Raw genomic sequence first — 22,268 nt, 5'->3', positions numbered from 1 at the left:
ATAAAGTTTGCAAGTGATGTTCGGCAACAAATATTTAAGTACCTTTGAGTCGTTATTATGGATCAGTTAGAACTCGACTTAAGTTAAAAGTTCGAGAATTCAATGTAAGTGGTGATTTCCTTGAAAGGGAAAAAAATAGATGTTGCATTTTACACTTTAAAAATACACATAGGCTCTTTATGCTTATACTTGCTCCCATCCGTTAAGGACTTGGAGGCGCGACTTTAGTACCTTTGTATGAAGAGAGCTGCGTGTCCAAGAAAACCGTAGATTATTTTCTAGAGCATGTGTGTGTGTGTGTGTGTGTGTGTGTGTGTGTGTGTGTGTGTGCGTGCGTGCGTGTGTATGTGTATGTGTGTGATTAGACCCCCTCTGCTTTTAATGTATAAGTACCAAAAGCACATCCACCATCATTCTATCATCCGTTACTTCAAGTTTGTTCATTAGAAAATTACACATAGCTGTGGTAATGAAATTTAAAGTTGAATTCCAAAATGTAACAGCAAATATTTCCCTAATTAAAGTTGTTACTAATTAGAGAAGTAGCTAACACAGACAAACGGACGCAACTCGCGCCTGTACTCCAATCGGGGTGTACAGAACCATAAACCTATAGGAGACAACTTGAAACCACTCTTGGTATTCTTAATATTCTCTCGTGTGGGTTGCGAGGTCAATGGCCGATCTCATCATTCCCTGTGTTAGTGGTGGTGGTAGTGGTTACTCTTAGTATTACAGTTCTGCGGTTGATATCATGCACTGGAATGATATCATGTAACGGCCTCTGTGGTCCAGTGGTAGAGCGTTGGACTCCCGATCCGGAGACCTCGGGTTCGAATCCCGATGGGGACATATCACAAAAAATCACTTTGTGATCCCTAGTTTGGTTAGGACATTACAGGCTGATCACCTGATTGTCCGAAATTAAGATCCGTGCATCGGAAGGCACGTCAAGCTGTTGGTCCCGGTTACTATTTACTGATGTAAATGAGTAATCGTAAACTAGACATCAGGGTTGATGAAGCTGGTATTCCACCTCACAACCCACACGACAAGAAGATGCACTGGAATGAACAGTATGACATGGCTTGCATTTATCCGTCCATCATGTTAGAAAGTACACAATCTCTGTGTCGGTTTTAACAACATACTAGTTATAGGCAGTTAAACGCGCTCTCTTTTTAATCGAGTTGGGTACTTGGACCACTTGTTTGGCGAGAGAATGATTTTTGGAAACATCTTTGATTTTTGGTTCAAATGAATTAAAAAAAAAGCCCACTATCCACACTAATCTACTCACTCTTCTTCTTATCGTGTCGATGGCAAACTAAATTGTATCGGCCCAAAACTTGGCAACAAGTATGGCGCTATCTGCAGCGCTCATCAGATCCTCCTGCGTACCGTGTTTCGGATGTTGGATCTCAGCGATAAGCGTCAGCGGTAAGCGTAAGAGTAGATTACTAATATTATAAATTCGAAAGTAATCCTCTATGTATGTATGTATGTTACCATTTCACGCTTAAACCGCTCAACCAATGTACTAGAAATTTGGTATGAAGATAGTGTGCGACGTAGGGAAGAACATTGGATAGTTTTTATCCAGGAAAACTATCCCTTAAGGGGACGAAAAGGGGATGCAAAATGTGCTGCGCGTGATAGCTGAAGTCCACGCAGAAAAAGTCGCGGGCGAAAAACTAACATTATCATTAACATAAGCTCACGACTATCAGGGGCCTGTTTAATAAAACTTACAATTGTAAATTACAATGACAATTTCAAGTACATTGTGGAGTGTGTGATCACGATTATTTTGCAGTTTCATATTAGCTACGCAATGAACATCAAATTGTAGTTGTAATTTACAATTGTAAGTTTTATTAAACAGGCCCCAGAGGACAAGGACATAGCTCCATCACAACACGTGGCTCCATCACAGCACAAGCTGAGCCATTTCCCTTTGCCCGTATTTGTAATAGTCATAATTACCTAGTTTTATAGCAAATGTAAATTGTTACTGGCCATAAAATGTTATTTTTATTCTTATTCATATACATGCAAGATGAACTCTTCAGGACCCGATACCGACCCCGCCGGCGTGGTCTACGATTTCCCTCATTCAGCGCTTATCGCTATCGACCCACTAGGGTCGATTAATTCTTTCAAAATATTTTTCCTCTCAGACGACGCCCTGAGCCGAGATTCGCGCCCAACTGGGCACCCTCAGGCCTGTTGTCTTAAACGTTGTACCGGGTAAGAGCCTTCAGCGCTCCCCATTTGTCCGGCCAAGTAGTTAATGCCATCTGAGGCAAATCTACAATAAGTCACGTCAAAAAAAAAGCAAGATGAACTGACTACCCATATCGCCGTCTCCAAAGGTCGAGCCAACTGGTTCTATTTATAAATATGTGTATTATAATTTGGAACAAATCCCTAATGAAAAGTCGGGTTGTAGGTTGGCATGTTGCAATCCTTGTTAAGCCCTTAGAAGCCTTCAGGTAGCTTTAAAACTTGGGCAACTAGGTAGGCTTAAGGCTGACACTTCCAGTAACTCACAGAGGACCAGCTTGGTTAAGTATTCAGTTGAATACGAGTATCTTATTAGAAATAGTGCAAGATAAAAGGTTACCTTACTAACTTTTTCATATGCTTGTAAGAACAATGACTTAACATTGATGAATGAAGAAGTCGTCTTCAAATTACTTGATGCTCTGTTCATTCCAGTAAAGATTACTAGCGTGAGTTTAAATACTTATATGTGTCGCATACTACTAAACATCATACAATAACATAAATAGGAATTAATCAGGCATTGATCCCTAGTTTGGTTAGGACATTACAGTAAGATGATTCGTGCTTCAGATGGCACGTTAAGCTGTTGGTACCGGTTACTATTTACCGATGTAAGTTAGTAATCGTTACACGAGTCATGTCAGGGGCTTTGGTGGCTCAATCATAACCCTGGGTTGATGAGGCTGGCATTCCACCTCACAACCTACACGATACGAAGAAGAATTTTAGGCATTTACGTATAAAATAAAAATACAACGTGGTGTGTGTGTCTTCAAAATGGAATAGAATAGAATAGAAAAAAATAAAATAGAATAGAGAAAAATCTATCTAATCTAAAATCTAAAATAATCTTCTATTCTATTCTATTCTATTCCATTTTTAAGATGGCTGCTGGGTTCCTTCCGGGGATTAAAGCGCCATCTCGCCGATGGCAGTGGAAATTTTTCGCCGTAGGTTCCGCTTTATCTTGTTATAAAATTGCGATTGATCTTGATTATATAATAAATACTTCGCGACTTCAACGCTGGTTGGCGTAACGCAGGAACATACCGCAAAACGTATTTTGACAGTACTTTTACTGTTTTTATTAGCTAAGCTAGAGATACGACCCAACGTTTCCAGTATTTCCTTCTGATGTTTTTATCGTTGTCCAAAAGCTGTTTAGCCACTTGTCACCCCGGGAGCAGGAGCCAGAGGGTCTAAATCTCGGAGACGTATTTTGTTTTGACTTTTCCTTATAGCTTCTACGAGTAGGCGGGGACACACGTGCCAGTAGCTTGCGTGTCGGTTACCTGCAAGTGGAAATAACCGACACAAGATACTTGCAGGCTAAACTTGTAAACAGAGCTTCCAAAAATTATCACTATTTTCTAAATTATTTATTATATATCGGACCACAAAGATATATATCTGTGGTGTCCAAAAATAATAAATGTTTCTTTCTTTTATATTCGTTTTATACGACTCACGCCCGGGATCCCTAATGGAGTCGGCAACCACTGTTGATAGGAAATCATAAGATGGATATGATGATTTCTATGACGACAAGAGATCAGCGTATCGGTTATAACATGGTATAAGAAAACCAGGTATGCTCAACCCTATGACAAGCCGCCATTGCTAGCCCATTGATGACGTAAGTGTTACCATGAAATTAGTATCTCCAACATTCCAAGGACGTAAATTGTATTATTGAAGATTAATTGAATTACTGACTAATATAATTTATTACTATTGCTTGTCTATGTCTATAATATATATAAAAATCATTAAAACTGTAAGTAAATTACTAAAAGTTCAAAATTTCCTTTCAAAATAAATATAAAGACATTGGTTGTGGGTAATTTATTTTTGACGAAATGGCAATGCATGGCGGGATGACGTCAGCTAGGCTAACCTTGAAATGTTAGCTGTCAGTTTTGAGCATACCTGCGGGCTTAGCACCGTAAGCAGAGATCATCTGTCTCTTTCTGTGCAGTACTGTGAGAGAGTGACGGGTAACGTATGTCGAGGCGAGAAAGAGTCGCGCGCTTACGGTGCTAAGTCCGCTGGTTTTCTTATAGGCTTATAACAAGTGTTCGTCATGTTCGGAAAAACAGAATTCCTCTGTCGGATTTTACGACTTACCCGGGAAGACAAACAGCTGATCATGTTCCATGTTTTCTATTCGCTCCGAAAATCAAATGTAGCGCAATCTACTTGCTTGCCATGTCCAATCATGCCAGTTAACGTACCTATGTACAAGAAAGTTGCTGGCACGTGCAAGGCGCTAACACGCCTTCCTTTTACACGAGGATCGAACAAAAGTGGTACTTAAAGAATCACAAAACTGTCAAAAACACGAATTAAAAACTTACACGAGCTTTTATAATTACCTTCATAAAGACAGGTGTTGATAATGAACGGTTGTTTGGCAAAAATACGGTAGAAGTAATATTTTAATGATAGGTTTTCTACTTACTGCTACTAACCCAAACATAACGAACAAAGTAATTTTGAATGTTCTCGCAAAGTTAAAACCGTGTGACTCGTTTGGTACCTTCTCATTTAGCAAAGTCCTAATTATATTACACTTAGTTACCCCAACAAAAACATACATAAACTCGCGTCCACTGAAGTAAGCAGAGACTATGGGATTCCATTTTCTCTCTCACGCGCGCTGGTTCTGAGTAGATCGCAATAAAATGTTTTACTCGACCCCGGCAAACCAAAAAGGAGGGTTATGTGTTAGACCGCTATGTATGTGTGTATGTACGTCTGTTCGTATGCCATGGTAAACGAATTCTTAGGACATAATGGGCATACTACACTTAAACGTTGTACCGGGTGAGGCTTAAAGTTGTACCGGGTGAGAGCCTTCAGCGCTCCCCATTTGTCCGGCCAAGTAGTTAATGCCATCTGCGGCAAATCTACAATAAGTCACGTCAAAAAAAAAACAGCTATTTCGTAAACACCACTGTTCGGAGGAATTATACGTACATAGAAATATTTTCTTGTTTCGTATTTTTAGAGCGCGATTTTTCCTTAGTCAGGTCTGATTTCTTAAACGGATTAAATTTTTGTAAAATAAAATACACATTTTATTTTTAGTTGAAGCCGCGGTAGCCCAGTTGGTGAACGCTTGCCTCTAATATTGAGGTCGCAGGTTCGAATCCAGCACAGGCCAAAACCAATGATTGTCGAATTTGTTTTCGAATTCGTTTGGATTATAAATGATATCACGTGCTCTGCGGTGAAGGAAAACATCGTGAGGAAATCCACATTCCCGAGTAATGCATTTTCGGAGGTATGTGATCTAACCTGTATTGGGCTGGTTTTCCCTTTGGGTTGGAAGGTCAGACAGGCAGTCGCTTCTGTAAAAAACCGGACCTGTCAAATCTTCACGTTAGATAACTGGACCTTGTGAAAAACGGGATAATGCTAGGGAAATGATGATAATCATCCTTCGGTTTTGATTTAGTAGATTTTATCATATTTTATTAGTCATCAACACATTATATCAATTTACATAAAATGTTGTGTCTGCTTGTAAACTGGTTTATAAGTATTTGTCTAAGGTCACACGAAATATTTTTTAAATGTCACTAGTTTTTTACAATTTACTCACACAAGCACAAGCATTAACCATTTTCGAATTAATATTAGGGAATCTCAAATGGAAATGTGCACTGCGGTGAAGGAAAACATCGTGAGGAAACCCACATTCACGAGAAATGTGTTTCGGTAGTTTGTGACCTGAACTATATTGAGCTGGTCTTCCCTTCAGGTTGGTAAGTGAAACAGGCAGTATCTTCTGTAAAAAAAACGTACCTGTCAAATCTTCAGGTGACGACCTTGCCGCAATTTTTATAAAACAATGTAATTGCCAATGGTCTCACGGCTATATTTTTTTTATTTAAGATATCGATATTTTAAAAACTTCACACGCATCTGTCCGTGCGCATACAAAGAGTCTAGAATTCGATTCCCCGCTGGGATGATCACACGACACTACATCCAAAAGATATAATGAATATTTTTGTTTATTTATTACTCTTTTCTGATTCTAGTAATATTCCCATAGCACCTGCTTACAAGATGTTATGAAGTCATACAATTTGTAATTTGTATTTGTAGCTGGTTATCCACATTTAGAAACAAACATTATGTAAGTACAGGGTGTTAGTGATATTAATTCTAAATTAATATCAAGTGGAATTTTCCGTCGCCAATTTCATGATTTTTTTTAGTCTTTTTAAATTATTTTCAATTCTGTATTATTGCGATCGAAAATTCTACTTGATATTAACACAGAATTAGCTGAATCATCCCTCTCAGTATTCGTTACGATTTCACTCCGTACAAGTACATACAGGTAGCCATACAAATAGGTATGGGTGTTAGTGACACCGTTACGAATACTCAGGGGAATGATTCAGACCATGATTCTGAGTTAATATTAAATGGAATTTTCCGTCGCAAAAATCAAAATAATTCAATAATTAGATTTAAGTACCTAAGAAAATAAATTTGAAAATAAAACTCGACCATTCCACCTGCTAAGGTGGCGTGACTAGGGTAAAGAAATGTTCGAGATACATTTTGTTGGTAGCACGATCGTGGTTGCGTCATAGTGAGAAAGGACCTTTAGAGTGAAACTTTTTCTGTGTTAAAAAAATCTGCGCATAAAAAAAATACGAAAATATTCTTGGAATGTGCGAAATTGCACAATTTCACTTGTGTGTTATGTATTATGGATACGTATTTATATATTTTATGAATTCATTAATAATTCAACGCGTGGTGAAGAATAACATTGGGCTTATCCCTTCGCGAGTTGAAAAGTCAGACAGGCAGTCGCTTCTGTAAAAAACCAGATCGTTAGGTAAGCGGGCCCTGTGAAAAACGGGATAATGGTAGGGGGTTGGTGGTTCCCTAATTATGCAATTCCTTCATCTGATATCAAATCTCGTCAGCTTTTGTCCAAGGAAATGTTTTCTTACTAATTAAGTAAGTCTCATTACATAATTTCGTTGATGTTGTTCTGGGCAAATTCCGTATGAATGGAAAATACTCATCTTTTATTACCTATAAAAAGATGAAATATAGTATTACAAGATCTTACAAGATTTTTCTAAGAAATTTTAAATTTAAATTAGAAATTCGTTTCTATGAATAAAAAAATCAGTATCTATACTTGCGAAATTAACTACAGCTTTAACTTTAACTTTACGTAATTGCAAAAAATACTACTAGTAACTGGGTGAGCAAGTTTGTTACTAGGTTTTGTTGCAATATTTATTTTGTTTTATTGTTTCAAAGAAAATCTTGTTCAGCTTCCAATAAAAGTATGCATAATTAGGTAATTATATTACTTGTGCGCGAAAGTTCACTTTCTGAATTGATAAAACATAGACAAAATGGGGTTACGGGTATGGGTTATTTCCTATCGATACTTAACAGTCAGTTAGTTTTCAGTCTAAACTCACTCTAATGACCAATTTTTTAATAATAAAACCTACACAACTTTTTTTATCAATTAATATTTTAACACTTCCCTTGAATCTTTTCAATATTCAATAGATAGGTACTTCGCTTTCTCTTTTTTATAGTTACTTACATCATAAAATAGAGAATAAAATCGAAACTCACGGTTCAATAATGTTTATTTAAATACGATGCTTGATGAATTAATTTTGGGTTTGTTAGATTGCGTATCGTAAAGATGTGCGTCGGCGCAGCTTTCGGTGTACGCGGCCCTTTGATGTGGCCGACAGGCGCCGTAATGGTGATATTAATTGGTGAATGTACTTGCCGTCTAGATTAGATAGAGCCCTGGCGTGAGATTATGCTACTGTTGATTCCAGTTCAGTCAAAGACTCCAAAAAAAACTTGAAATATAAATAAATTGATTTTGTACTGACGTGCTCTATCTCTTTTCTGGTTCCCAACACTAGTACGAGTATAAATAGTACAGATTAATTCGATAAATTTCAAGAATTCATGAAACACACTATCGCAATCTAATAGAAAACCAAAACCGCTTTGGCATAGTATCCATATTTATCGTGGGGGTTGAACACACAAGCTATGAGCTCAGCACCGGTAGCATGGCATCCGCCATCGGGCGTTAGACGCGCCCGACGCGACAGTTAATAAAGTCACTTCTTTTCGTTCGAATCACGGCCCGATCTCTAAACCATTTTATTCGACTTTATGAGTTTGAATTCATGTTTGGACCATTTATAATTAATATAATGTGATTTCCAGGATTTGTACCCGGTCAATGTTAATAGGCTCGCCAATAGATAACTACAACAATTCTCCTGTTTTTCAAATTCCATAGCCACTTTATCGGCAATGTAATATGATACAATCCTTACTTTACTTTTCGTAAAATACTGTATACAAAAGTATTGTTTTGATAAATAGCCGATCATACTAAGGTTTTTAACTTTCTAAGGAGGGATCTCCTTGCGTGTTAGTCGATATTTGATATTTTGCCCTGCAGATTAAAATGCACAAGACGACCTTTTGATATATTATCGCGGAGCTCCGTGTGTCGCAAAGTTTGCGGACGAGTGGAGTGCAAAGTTGAAGTATGAACTTTTTGCTCATACTTTTTTGTTGACTTGGCCCTTCAAACCTCTTTCTTCTCTTACATGGTGGTAGGTCATTCCAAACCTTTGCCGTTCTATTCATTTCGCGACATATAATACCATACTATAGTTTAATCGTGTCGCGCGCGACGGTAGCTGCCATGCTACCAGTCAGATCGCATCGTGTTATGTTTACGTTCTATAGGAGTGGGTCTCCACCTTATCTTCATCTACAGAGCGCTCTGCACATATTGAGGAAGTCGCCTCACATTTACTGAAGAAATAGTGCAGGATAGTGTAAACTCTCACGTTATCGTTGTAAAGTATCGAAGTTGATTTACGTAATGGACTCCGAATACATATTGGCATTTTAGCGAAATTATATAATTCATGAAAATTTTAGTGCTTTTTTAAATTATTTTCCGTTCCATACTTTTGCGACGGAAAATTTCACTTGATTTCAACTCTGAATCATCCCTCAAAGTTTTCGTTATGATGTCACTGACAACCTGTATATGTTATGTAAAATCTCATCTTTATTTATGTTTGTACGTAAAATAGAGCAGGTACATTGTGTATTCTGTTTCAAACCGGTTTCAATAAAGCATTTGTCAAAGTTACGAATGGTGATGTTTTGACGCATATCGACCATAAATCAAAAGGTTGTTGACATTGACCATATAGAATAGGTTGATAGATAGCCAGGAAAATTGACTTCGGTTATGTGTAGTTAATCTACATATAACTCTAGAATATTACGAACATACAGCAATAGAGGCCTTCGATTACGAATGACGGAATGTGACAATTTGAATGATAGTCATTTTACTAACATACTACGGTTTATTGTTAATGACATCGTAACGAAGACTTTCAGGGATGATCCAGACCATAATGTTGAGTTACTATCAAGTGGAATTTTCCATCGCAAAGTATGGAACTGGAAATAATTAAAAAGTCATTTTACTTTTAATTATTTTTTCGACAGGAAATTCCGCTCGAGATGAACTCGGAACATGTACTTATAGGAGTATGTATGGGTGTTAGTGACACCGTAACGAATACTGAGGGGGATGATTCAGACCATTATTCTGAGTTAATACGAGTATTTAGTGGATTTTTCATCGCAAAAGTATAGAATTGAAAAGAAAATAAGACATGAATTTTGCGACAAAGTAAAATGCACTTGATATTAACTCTGAATCATCCCCCTGAGTATTCGGTACGATGTCACTTAGACCCTGTATTTCGTGGACCCTACCCATAGACAGAAAACTCTACTACTACCTATAGAACGGGAACTCCCTGAGCTAGGTTTACCTCACCCCTCCCGGTCTTACTTTAGTCTTCAATCGTATGGGAGTCACACGTCACACATACACAGATGCGCGTGTACGATAACGTCAATGTGTAGTGTTTGTTTAAAATTAAGTGTTTTGTATGAAGTCTCCGGGGTGTGAACAAAGTGTCACGGGTTCGATTTTCGAAGTGTCCGGGGTGGCCTCTGCTTATAGATTGTGTGCTTATGTGTGTCGGAGTGTGCAATTTTACTGTTTACTAATTGAAATAACGACTCAGTGCTGCTAAAGGGAGTCATTAATTAAAAGTCTTTATTAGTACATGTCTACGCTCTCGTAACACGAGGAAAATAATTCCATAGTGTTATTTTTTATTTAGGTACATTTTCCTATGCTTTAGTCAAAAACTGGTCCTGTGAACAAGTTAATTATACGGATCAATTTGAAGTCGGTTAAATAGAATTATTGCCATACGATTTGTAGTTTCAAAGAAACACGTGTACACATACAGGGTGTTAGTGACATCGTAACGAATACTCAGGGGGATGATTTAGACCATGATTCTGAGTTAATATCAAGTGGAATTTTTCGTCGCAAAATTCATGATTTTTTTTAGGCTTTTTTAAATTATTTTCAATTCTATAATTTTGCGATGAAAAATTCCACTTGATATTAACTCAGAATAATCAGCTGAATCATCCCCCTCAGTATTCGTTACGATGTCACTTACACCCCACACAAGTACATACGGTAGCCATACAAGTAGGTATGGGTGTTAGTGACACCGTAACGAATACTGAGGGGGATGGTTCAGACCATGATTCTGAGTTGATATCAAGTGGAATTTTCAGTCTGAATATTCCTGAATATTTTTGTGTTTTTTTTAATTATTTTCAATTCCATCCTTTTGCGACGGAAAATTCCACTTGATATCATCTCAGAATCATGGCCTCAATCACCCCTCAAAGTTTTCGTGACGATGTCACTAACACCCTGTATACATACACCTATGAAATTTAGCAGACTTGTTTAGAGTCTACATAGATAAACATGCATGCATACATAATAAAATAAAATAGGGAAATAGGCGTGAGATTATGTATATGCACTTGTCTTGCTTCCTCCACATTCATCAATCGTTTCATACACGCACGCCGGTTCAGAGTAAATCGTACTGAACCTTTTCTACTGTACTGAAAGCAAGGATAAATCTTTACATTTTTCTGCATATAATACTAAAAGTAAGAATGCTTCCTCAAATACCAAGTACTCGGAAAACATAATATTCCTAGTATACATTACTTTACAAACTAATACCTAATTAAGGCTATAAGTACCTACTTACCCCTGTTATTAAGAAAATCCCTTCTTAAAGATAATCCTCCTTCAACAGACGCGAGTATTAAGCGTAATTTTATTTCCGTATAAAATATTTCGGATGCGCGAAAATTTTAGGTCTGTGTACGGTCACGAGCATTAATATGTATACACTTTGGTACCATGACAGATTAACTTTTTTGACAAATTGAACTGTAAGTCTCACGAAATGTCAAATATGTTAGTGCGACAGAGTCCTCCATTATATTGCTCATGACTGTACCTAAATTAAGTTCAACGTATATTATTGTATAGCTGCTTTTTTATTTCTAAATTGACATATTGTAACTTTTAATTATTTATTAGGTACTTTAATATTAATGGTTGTTATTTAGCCCACATCCCCGAGAAATGCGTTTCCAAGGTAAGTGGCTTAACCTGTATTGGGCTAGTTTTCCCTTCAGCATAGAATAAGGATTAATACTACATAGAACGGCAACTCTCCGCTCCCCATTAGCGTCTGAGCTAGGTTTATCTCACCACCCCTCGAACATAGTTTAGACTTAAATCGTATGGTGTCAGACGTCACACACACAGATACGCGTGTACGATAATGTCAATGTGTAGTGTCTGTGTAAAACGAGGTTGTTTGTATGAAGTGTCCGAGGTGTGCCTTCAGTTTGGGATGTTAGACAGGCAGTCGCTTCTGTAAAAAACCGGATCTGTCAGATCTCCAGGTTAGGTAAGCGGACTGTGAACAAGGAACAGACACAAACAAGTTCTCAAGTTAAATTACAACTTAAATCATCAAAGTAAGTAACGGTGTAACTTAGGCTTTAGTTTTCCTTGAAACTGAAAACAGATCGATAGATATACGTACGAGAATTCACTTTAAAAGTGACTGTAATATTACGAAACAATATTCATGAGGTATTATACTACTTACTTAAGTAATTTGAAGATAGTCGACAGCTACTTTTCAGATTAAGAGAACACAGAATTCCAATTACTTATCCTGACACGCCAATTTCTCTTCTTCCAGATTCTTTTTTCAAATTCTTATTCTTCTCTTCTCTTCTTATCGTGTGGGTTGTAAGGTGGATTACCAACCTCATCAACCCTGGTGTCAGGGTTATTATAGAGCCGCAAAAGGCTCTTGACACGGCCCATGTAACGACCACGTACTTACGTTATGGACGTGGTAAGGGATAACGCTAGGTAGATGATGAATGGTAGGTAGATGATCCTTATGAATTAAGGGAGGGATAGAATAACTGACTTCGACGGTAAAGCCTGAACACGACTCCTACGACATTGGCTTAGCCTAACGTAGGAGAATCATAGATATTTTTTGCTGTATATGTCAGTTAAAATATATACCTATAACATACATAACATAAACAGCCAACACACTTCCTACTGCTGGCATAGGTCTTCCCTTAATAAACCAGCGGGCTTAGCACCGTAAGCGCACGACTCTTTCTCGCCTCGACATACGTCACCCGTCACTCTCTCACAGTATTGCACAGAAAGAGATAAATGATCTCTGTCGCGGCGAGAAAGAGTCGCGTGTTTACAGTGCTAAACCCGCTGAGAGTGTATGAAGCAGACTCCACCACGCTTGCTGCCTGCTGGGTTGGTGGAAGCATTTTACGGCTAACAGCCAGGACCAACAGCATAACGTGCCCTCCCAAAGACGGAATCAACTTTTTCGTACCTGTACATACATACATAAACTCACGCCTATTTCCCATCGGGGTAAGCAGAGACTATGGAATTGCATTTGCTTCGATCCTGACACACTTCCCTTGCTTCCTCCACATTCATCAATCGCTTCATACACGCACGCCGGTTCAGATTAGATTGTACTAAACGTTTTCTAAGGACACCTCCAATTTGGTCAATGTAAGTCCTTCTAGGTCTTTCTCTGCCAGCTCTACCATCAACTTTCGCATTTCTATTATTCTATCCGAGTTATCATTCTATTATAATTTAATTTTATTATTTCGTACCTGTACTTTATTTTCATTTGATTATATTTAAACCTTATATTTTTTTGTATAAAAAGTTTTAAATATTTTATAAGTAATTATGTTTCGTCACACTAAACCGCTGTCAATATGTTACCGCTGTAATGAAACTTCTCAACCTGTTCACCTTCAAATAGATAAAAAAAGTTTCATCACTTGATTGCACCATAACCGATTTCTACTAACACTTGTAGCATCATAAATCAAACTTAACGCACTTTTAAAATGATTAAAAATGACTTAATTTGGGCTTGGAGTTAACTCACTTAAGTGAGCGATTAAAATTCTATAACAACTTCCATAGTCGCGTTATATCTGACCGCTCACTTCGTTAATAGAATATAAATGAATTAGTAAGTACTATAAAGATTGGTAAGAAGATAGTTTTAACATATGTATGGTGCATTAAAAATACTTTAAAATATTCTAAGGTTTTATCGTAAAATTCCGTATTAATACCTTAATAGTACGGAGAATCCCTTGCATCATTGTAAATACACTTTCATAACAAAAAAACAATAGTAGGTAAGTAGTTAGTACTTTTCATGGCATGATTAAATAGATATCTACTTGACGAAAATTTACCTATCGGCGACATGTTGATTAAGTTTTCTTTATTTATTCAATTAGTCGACATCTTAAGAGACGTAAGTTCCATGAAAGTACTACATAGTTTACGATTAGGGAATGCAATCTCGATCTCGCGAGATCTCGTTTATTTTTTCGGGATCAATCCTGAAGCATATTATGACGAGATCTCATTCGAGATTGATGGGATTGGGGGAATCTCCTTGAGTTATCCTTTTGGTTTTGATTATGTTGATTTCCAAAGAAAACATAATTATTCAGTGAGTAATATTGCAGAAAAATGTTTTATTTAAAAAAATATTTTGTTTTAATTAACTTCACTATCACAAACAAGCAGTTATCATCGTTATCAGGCATTCTAACTTTACATTTTACTATGAACTAGAGGAGATCCCGAAAATTTCGGAATCTCGCGGGATACTATTAAAAATGAAACCAACGTTAATTCTTTTATAAAACAACTAAAGCTACTACTTATTACTAAAGCTATTACACAGTCAATGAATACATAAATGATAAACTAAAATCAATACTGTTTAATAATATTTTATAAATTAAATCATAATAAACATATAAAACAATACTTAAAATATAAGTGCAATAATATTGTTAAAATATAGTAAGTATAATAAATACAAGTTGTATCGCTGACTAATAATTAAGTATGTTGTCCTCTCTACCAGTTGCAGTGCCTTTACCGGGTCCATGTTGATACTATAATACTTACTTCTGTATTTTTATAACACCACAAATTGTACGAACACATGGTCGCAATAAAACATTTCTATTTCTATTGATGTTTACAATCCCGCGGGATCTCGAATTTGCGATCTCAAGTCGGGATTGCATTCCCTACTTACGATTATATCCCAATCGTAGTAAGACGCTTGCATCGCAAGATGAACTAAGTACCCACGCTTTGCCGAGCTTTCTGTTTTAGACCGACGTGATAGGTGGTGACTTAGAGGTCGTATAGATACCACAAATGTTAAATCTCTTTCACAATACCTATTCAAATGTATCTGCGTAATTATGTTTAAGATTCGAACATATATTTCGAATTTATATGGCAGAATAATAACAACATAGACATAATCATTGGTACAATAATATAATTGAAAAAAGTATGCATTGTCCTCATATGCCAGTTCCCACATTGTACGTATTTGTCATTGTCGTATCATAATGACCAAATTAACTATTAGACGCAATAGCATCTATAGAGGAGTATATTTAGATACAGTATGATTTTTATAGTCCCTTATACAGCCACTTTACAGCCGTTTGGTCGTAAAATCTTAATTAAAATGTAATTTTATTGCAATTTCCCAATACGGGTCGAACCGCTCGCAGTTTCCTAATCTCTATCCCTTTTACCCGACTGCGGCGAAGCATAAAGGAGGGTTATGTGTTTTTACACAGCACCTGTCAGAATTAAAAAAAATGTGGTGTCACTAGAAGCTTCTTGATTGTCTTACCCTAGTCAACCTAGTTGAGCTCGCGATCTGCAACCAGCCTAGCCCTGTCGATACCAGGCATGGTTGTAAGTGGATCACTAAGGTGACTTGTTACAGTGATGTGCCGTTTTCGGGAATATTCCCACTTTGGAAACAATCCCGGTAGTAAAATGGCGCAAAAGTTATGTAAAAAGAGGTTTTAGGCTAGCTTTTAGGTAGATAGGATTAGAACACATAATAACGGGTTCTTACCGCGTTTAAATCAGGGATATGGGACTCCCGATATCCCTGATCATGGCACTTGCAACTGATTTAAACGCGGTAAGAACCCGTTATTGTGTTTTAATTAAGATAGGATGAGTGTCCAAAAAGAACTATTAAACAGTTTTTAAAACGGTAACATACACACACAGCTGTACAGCTGTTCGGTGGCCAAATTCACAGATGTGGCATTTCGCTCTTGTTCTAGTTAAATAATAATAATTGTTATGTCTTATATGTGTTTGTTTCAGTCGAATTGGTTTTTACTGTAATGGCTGAATGTAAAACTGTAAAAATAAATAAATAAATAATAAATAAACATTCCCACTTTGGGAACATTCCCGAGAACGACGTATTACTGCTTGTTATCTCATCGATATGGACTGGCATTGTGAGTTATTATTTGTAATCTATTTATGACTGTCCGTATCGTTATCAAAACCCCAAATAAAACCTTACTCTTGTTTGGTTGCGCTGCATTTCTCCGCGTCTCTTGACAATGACAAAACAGGGAAGTGAACCGGTTATCATGCGTAAATAACGAGGGCCCCATAGAGATGATGCGATATGGTGCTTCATTCAAACTTGCCCCATGTTTCTTCGTGTTTCCGCGTGTAATCAGTTTGAGATAAAATGTTGTAATATAGGTACCTCGGTGTTTTGTCGTCTCCGAAGAATGGGAGTGTCTTAAGTGGAAGAATAGAATGTCTTTATTATTATATTTTTCCAAATTGGAGATGTCCTTAGAAAAGGTTTAATACGATCTACTCTGAACCGGCGTGCGTGTATGAAGCGATTGATGAATGTGAAGGAAGCAAGACAAGTGTGTCAGGATCGAAGCAAATGGAATTATACAGTCTCCGCTTACCCCGGTGGGAAACAGGCGTGAGTTTATATATGATATGTATGCGTTTTCCATAGTCTCTGCTTACCCCGGTGGGAAATACGCGTGAGTTTATGAAGAAAGGTAGGTTTTTTACCGTGACTTATTGTAGATTTGCCTCAAACGTCTTAACTACTTAGCCGGGCAAAATTTAAGACAACAGGCCTGAGGGTGCCCAGCTGGGCGAGAACCTCGGCTCAGGTTGTCATCTGAGATGATAATCTTTGAAAGAATTAATCGACCCTAGTGATAGATAAGAGCTGAATGAGGGAAATCGTTGAGGTCGTTGACCACGCTGGCGGGATAAGTATAGGGGTTCTGAGGTTTGGCCGATCCTATATTACGACCTTCGGGAACCGACACCTTTCAGTACGAGACAGGTGACCGCTGTTCATTTCGCTAAGGAAAACTATTTGCAACGGTTGTTGATCGTTTTAATCAACAAATTAATATAATTGTTATATTAAGATCATTTACTCTAAGTACTCACTTACTAACTACTACAGTATTTTCTACAGCACTCACAGTTTTTTTTTGTACCTGAATAAAGCCTCGTTATCGTGGTCTCCCTAGCATTATCCCATATTTCACAGGGTCCGCTTTCTTAACCTAAAGATTTGACAGGTCCAGTTTTTTACAAAAGCGTCTGCCTGTCTGACCTTTCAACCCGCGAAGGGAAAACCACCCCAATATAGATAATATGTTTTGTTATACCTATTATTCACAGAAGTTTGTATCAAACCATACATAAACTTGGCTGATGACTAAATCATTACCATCGCAAAACCATACAATACAGAACAATAGAACTACACTTTATTGCACAAAAAAAATAAAAAGAAATAATTATAAAAGGACTCTTAACTAAGTGAAGCGAATTCTTCCAGACAACCATAAGGTGAGGAAAAATGTAAAAAGAAAATTGAAAGATTGCCATAAGGGACACAAATATAATTATTCTATATTATTATACTTTATTCCCGATGGTGGCACCAAATTGGTTTCGTGGTTGGGTCAATGACCACAAACATTCAATATCGTGGTCGAAACAAAACGTGGTAAGTCGTTATTTAACACAGAATCCAGATGTACAGTGCTCCCCACAGCGTAACATTAGTCATGTCAATACAATGGAGCTTTATTACACATTACACGGTATAAACGCCATGTGACGCGAGGTCGCCTGTACCCATACATCATGGTGAGGTCTTAATCACATACGACGCGAACGTACACAACTTAGGCAAGTCTAATGTTAACTTAAGTACAAAAAAATAGCCATGAAATTCTTGGCTATTGGTCGAGCCACAATCAGTCAGAAAAAACTTGCAGCCAGTTTTGGTATGAAGCCATAAGTTATCAAGCTCATCATCCATAAAATACTTTATGTGATTTTTGTTTTTTATAGCACTCACTCGCCCTTAACGGCCTCCGTGGTCCAGTGGTTGAGCGTTGGGCTCACGATCCGGAGGTCCCGGGTTCGAATCCCGGTGGGGATATATCACAAAAATCACTTTGTGGTCCCTAGTTTGGTTAGGACATTACAGGCTGATCACCTAATTGTTCAAAAAGTAAGATGATCCTTTAAGATGGGCCTTTGGCGGTTCAATAGTAACCCTGACACCAGGATTGAAGAGCCCATAACCCACACGATAGAAGGGGATACAAGTAAGTACATTAAAATAATATAAAGTGTACTGACTGAAGTCACCCAATCAGTCTCAGACAAGGCTGCACGCGTGTCGAGTCACAAAGCCGGTAAATTGTGAGAAAACTTCCCTAGCTGTCATTAACATTCGGTCTGAATGGACAGTAATAAGCGACGGTTGTCCAACTTGTCCGATTACTCGAGATATTCATAAACTGTAATTATTTCACTTCACGGTCGCGGGGCTAAACGACGTGTTTATACGTTGCGTACAAACGTGTTTATACGTATTTAAGTTAACGACTACTTTCTGTGTGGAGGCGGAAACTATACAGAGCACCTACATTATTCCCACCATATGAGTGCTGAAACAATAAACAAATAACAAAACATAAGATCATAGCTAATTCCTAACTCGGGTCCCCCTTATTGATTATATTGCATAATGAAGTAAGTACGTACGGTCACGAGTAAAAATATGGATACACGTTGAAACCATGTCACATTAACTTTTTTGACAAATTAAACCGTAAGTCTCATTAAATTTCAAATATGATAGTGCGACAGGGTTCTAAAGTAATGACTGTACGCTACGGCCGTCTATAATGGACAAATAAATAAATAATACCTTCTAAGGTGAATTATGAAAATTGGGATTGTGTGTGTGATTATAAGAGCCGTAATAGCACAGTTGGAAGAAAGCTTGACTCCCACTGGGAGGTCGCAGGTTTGAATCAAGCACAGGTCTAAACCAAAGATTTTCTCATTTGTTTTCGATTATGTTTGGATTATAAATGATTATCACGTGCTCAGCGGTGATGGAAAATATCCTAAAGAAACACACATTTCCGAGAAATATTTCTCTGTTGTTTTGGAAATATGTGACCTAATCTGTATTGGGCTGGTATTTCCTTTGAGCGTTGGTCACATAGGCAGTCACTTTTGCCAAAAACCGGACCTGTCAAATCTTCAGGTTAGCTAAGCGGACCCTGTGATAACGGGATAACGATAGGGAGGGGTCAGGGGCGGTACTGAAAAGTATCGCCGTCCGAAGGACGTAATATACGAACTCAACGACCCGATTACTCTAGCCATAGAGGCGGCCAATCAGCTCGCGACACCAAACACTTCAGAACCCCGATACCAACCCCGTCGGCGTGGTCGACGATTTCACTCATTCAGCGCTTATCGCTATCGACTCACCAGGATCGACGCCCTGAGCCGAGATTCGTGCCCAACTGGGCATCCTCAGGCCTGTTGTCTTAAAATATGTACCGGGTGAGAGCCCTCAGCGCGCCCCATTTGTCCAGCCAAGTAGTTAATGCCATCTGCGACAAATCTACAATAGTCACGTCAAAAAAAAAGCTAGGGAGGGAGACGATGACGGGGTGGGCAAAGGAAAAAAGTAGGTAGCTATTATAATGTATTTATTTCATTTCCATTTGCTTGAAGCATGACACACTTTTCTTACTATTTGAAAAGTTATTATTAAGCCAAGCTGATCGCGTGTGAAGGCGGTTTCGCCAAGCCAAATAGGCACTTTTAGTGGAGCCTTGTAGGTAAGTTACTTACTTAATACATGGTGCGTCGAGTAAAATCTTCTTTTATCGTATGGGTTGTGAGGTGGATTACCAACCCATCAACCCTGGTGTCAGGGTTATTATTAAGCCGCCAAAGACTACTAACTTACATCAGTAAGTAGTGACCGGGACCAACGGCTTTACGTGCCTTCCGAAACAAGGATCATCTTTTCTTTGGACGACCTCCTTGGTCCAGTGGTTGAGCGTTGGACTCACGTTCCGGAGGTCCCGGGTTCGAATCCCGGTGGGGAGATATCACAAAAATCACTTTCTGACCTCTAGTTTGGTTAGGACATTACAGGCTGATCACCTGATTGTCCGAAAGTAAGACGATCCGTGCTTCGGAAGGCACTTTAAGCCGTTGGTCCCGGTTACTATTTACTGATGTAAGTGAGTAATCGTTACATGAGCTATATCAGCGGCCTTTGGCGGCTCAATCATAACCCTGACATCTGGGTTGATGAGGCTGGTATTCCACCTCACAACCTACACGATAAGAAGAAGTACTTAGTGGTTGTTCCTATACTGAGAGAGCAAGAAAAAATCATATGCTCAGCCGCTTGTCTTCCCGGGTATGTCGTAAAATCCGACAGGATTGTGTCCTTTCTAACATGATGGACTAATGTTATGGGCGATAGACTGATCCCTTATCACCGTAAGGTTCATCATATCCTGCTTACGACATCGTATCAACGGTGGCTGCAAGTTGTCTTGTAGCTCTGCCCACCCCATTAGGGAATACGGGTGTGAGTTTATGTATGTATATGGCTCCATAAAAATATTTATTTAATAAAAAAATAGCTTACCTGAAACAATTACTAAAAACCTTTTAGCCAGAAGCTTTAAGCTTAGACAATTCAGGAATAAGTTTCTCACTAGAGTACCAATGTGTATGCTGCATTTTTGCGAAAATACGTCTTCAATTCTGTATTTACTCCTACGAAGGAAGTTCTCGATAGCTGTAGATACGACCGGCCTTACAGGCGCAGTTATACAGGGTGTTAGTAACACTATACCGACTACTTAGGGACATAATACAGCTCATGATTCTGAGTTGATTTTCCGTCGCTAAAGTATGGAACTGAACATAACTTAATAAACACCAACATTTTCATGACTTCTGTGACGGAAAATTCCACTTGATATTAACTCAGAATCATGAGCCGAATCATCCCCTTCAGTATTCGGTGCGGTGTCAGTAACACCCTGTATAGTGCAACGTCTACAGACGTAGTCACACGGCACGTACATAACTTAGCTTACTACATGCTTTATATTTTCTCGTAGTCATGTTAAGAAACATTACTAGGAAAATGTTCATAGGTTGAAAAATACATTTCTCACAGAATAGTCTACGTTGCGCTAGATGTTTGCAAAATACTGATAACATAATAAGCTCACGACTATATGCCAATGGGGTATCCACAAGTACATCCATCGCAAGATGAACTAAGTAAAGTATCCTTAAGTAAAGTAGCTTTCTGTTAGACTAACGTGATAGGTGGTGAGCCGTATCGCCGTCTATAATGGTAGAGACAAGTATGTTAGTGAAAACTGAACTTAGATAAATGATTAACTCATTGGTACGAGTCCGGTACCGCGGTTCAAACCGGCGCTCGCCGATTGTGAAACGTTTGGAAATGCGGATAATAGTAATAAAAACGATTATTACACATCAATCAACCGGAGGGGGTATGGAGCATACTCCATGGTGTGGAGGTTGGTGGAGGTGTTTTACGGCCAATAGCCGGGACCAACGGCTTAACGTGCCCTCCGAAGCACGGAATCATATTACTTTTTCGAACAATCAGGTGATTCAAGCCTGAAAAGTCCTTACCAAACAAAGGACAGTCTCACAAAGTGATTTCGACAATGTCCTTATCGGGAATCGAACGCGGACCTCCAGATCGTGAGCCTAACGCTCTAACCACATGGGAAGGACGGCAAAGAGGGAGGAAGATGTACCAATAGTCAAGGGGGGCAAGGCCTTGGATGCGGAAAACTCCGCTAAGTATTTAGCCGAAACTTTCTACCCCAGAGATAACCTAGAGGAAGATACTGAGGAGCATAGGATAACAAGGGACAGGGCAGGGAAGCTGATCAAGATGACGCTTGTGACCCTCCGTTCACAATACACGAACTGAACAGAGCTGCGGGTTCCTTCAACCCTAAAAAAGCGCCAGGTTCCGACGGGCTGACAGCGGATATATGGGGTCACCTGATAGATTACGACCCAGACACTGTTCTGAGTTTGTTGAACAAATGCCTGGCACATCGGTACTTCCCACGATCATGGAAGGAGGCGACAGTCATTGTGCTCCGCAAACCCGGGAAAGAAA

The 22,268-nt window shown here is 38.5% G+C and overlaps 1 non-coding gene across 1 annotated transcript; it reads left to right on the top strand.

The window, feature by feature from the left end:
* The first annotated feature begins 780 nt into the window (after positions 1-780).
* Positions 781-852, top strand: Trnag-ccc (transfer RNA glycine (anticodon CCC)). Its single transcript has one exon. It is a non-coding gene; the product is annotated as a tRNA-Gly (tRNA).
* Positions 853-22,268: the final 21,416 nt, after the last annotated feature.

This window comes from Pectinophora gossypiella, chromosome 18, assembly GCF_024362695.1.
Source record: "Pectinophora gossypiella chromosome 18, ilPecGoss1.1, whole genome shotgun sequence".
Taxonomy (NCBI): Eukaryota; Metazoa; Arthropoda; class Insecta; order Lepidoptera; family Gelechiidae; genus Pectinophora; species Pectinophora gossypiella.
The sequence above is the reverse complement of the archived record's forward strand: the minus strand, read 5'-3'. Positions and strand labels throughout refer to the sequence as shown.